Source organism: Mirounga angustirostris, unplaced genomic scaffold, assembly GCF_029215605.1.
Source record: "Mirounga angustirostris isolate CCGP_5_RB_7025 unplaced genomic scaffold, mMirAng1.0.hap1 SCAF_6, whole genome shotgun sequence".
In the NCBI taxonomy this organism is placed as follows: Eukaryota; Metazoa; Chordata; class Mammalia; order Carnivora; family Phocidae; genus Mirounga; species Mirounga angustirostris.
The window spans coordinates 116,678,917-116,680,529 of record NW_026991714.1 but is presented as its reverse complement, the minus strand read 5'-3'; the positions used below and the strand labels follow the sequence as shown (position 1 = coordinate 116,680,529).

Below are 1,613 nucleotides of genomic sequence, written 5' to 3'. Positions count from 1 at the left end.
ACAGATGGCTTATTTTAGTTTCAGAACTTTCAACAAGAGTAACCAATTGCTATCTGTTCCTTGAACAGCACACTTAAAGACTGAGTTGACAGCATTTAAATATTTTCATATATTTCATCAAGGTCTTGGAAAGCAAACTTTTTTTTTAATAAGTGGAGGAACAGTCCCACTGTTGATGGATCCCTTGCCCAGAGTTCCTAACCTGCCCCGACACCCCCGACACCCCACTCCCGGGGAGGGTGTTTCTCGGGTTGCATCTCAGCCCACCATCCAAGAAGCAAAGTTGCGGGCAACAAAGCTTAGAGCTGAGAAATCACTAGGAGTGGACACGAAAGCGGCGACAGAATAGGAGCCAAGAACAAGGATCAAGTGAAAGAAGCCACGGGGCCGGGGTGCGGGTGGGGGCGGGGGGAAGCCGCCAGGTTTAGCGGAACAATCCTGGACTCCTGGGCCTCTGCCGCCCTCTAGCAGACACTGGCCGCACCACCTCCTCCGCCGTGGGAGCGCAGACAGCGAGAGCAGGCTCGGCGCTGGGCTCCTCGGCAGACGCTGCCACTTTCCAGTAGGTGACCTTGGGAAGTTATTGAAGACAGCCCTGCAGAAGTTCTCATTTGTAAAGTGGGGGGTAATCTAGATGTTTATGAGGTTTAAATGGCCAAGATGGAGTAACAGCGACCAGATGTATCCTCCTCCCCCGATCACACCCCACCCCCCCGCAAGAACCCCTGGGGGGTGGGGATGGGGGTGGGGCGGGACTGACAAAATATCTGAAGTAACAGTTTTCAGCATAGGGCACATCAGACACGAACTATAGGGGTCCCTGAGAGAGAGGAAACAAATGATCCCCACGATTGCCCATCTCACTGACCAGAGAGTTTCCACAGCACAGGGAGGGGACCCTGGCCCAGCTTGCAGACTCCACGAGTTGAGGAGACAAAGCCGAGAGGCCAAAGGAACTGAGACAAATACTGAGGACCTGGAGCAAGAGAGAGCTGCAAAAAGAGACAACTCCAGAGAAGTCCAGTGCTCACTTCAGCAGCACATACACTAAAACTGGAACGATACAGAGATTAGCTTGGTCCCTGGGTAAGGATGACACACAAATTCATGAAACTCAAGAGAACTCCAGAGAAAGGGTCCCCTTTAAGTATGTAGCAGAGTACCGATCAGCACGTGTGTATGGAGAAACTACAAGAGCGCAGGAAAGAACCACCTGTCCACAGGGGAGGGAGGGGTACCCAACATTCACACAGCACCAGAACAGCGTCTCTTCCCACAAGCCCGACTAAAAACTTCACACACTGGGACGCATGGGTGGCTCAGTCCGTTAAGCGTCTGCCTTCGGCTCAGGTCATGATTCCGGGGTCCTGGGATCGAGTCCCACATCAGGCTCCCTGCTCAGTGGGAGCCTGCTTCTCCCTCTGCCTGATGCTCCCCCTGCTTGTGCTCTCGCTCTCTCTCTCTGGCAAACAAATAAATAAAATCTTAAAAAAAAACTTCACAAACCATGAGGCATTAGGTGGAATCTTGCTTCAGGAGTAGGGAATGATCACCCCTAGAATAAACACAGCTCCAACCCCCCCTAAGAAATTTAAAGGCAGGACCTGAAAGGG

The 1,613-nt window shown here is 52.1% G+C and overlaps 1 non-coding gene across 1 annotated transcript; it reads left to right on the top strand.

Moving 5' to 3' along the window:
* The first annotated feature begins 1,023 nt into the window (after positions 1-1,023).
* On the top strand, positions 1,024-1,127 carry LOC123847220 (U6 spliceosomal RNA). Its single transcript, XR_006791469.1, has one exon. It is a non-coding gene; the product is annotated as a U6 spliceosomal RNA (small nuclear RNA).
* Positions 1,128-1,613: the final 486 nt, after the last annotated feature.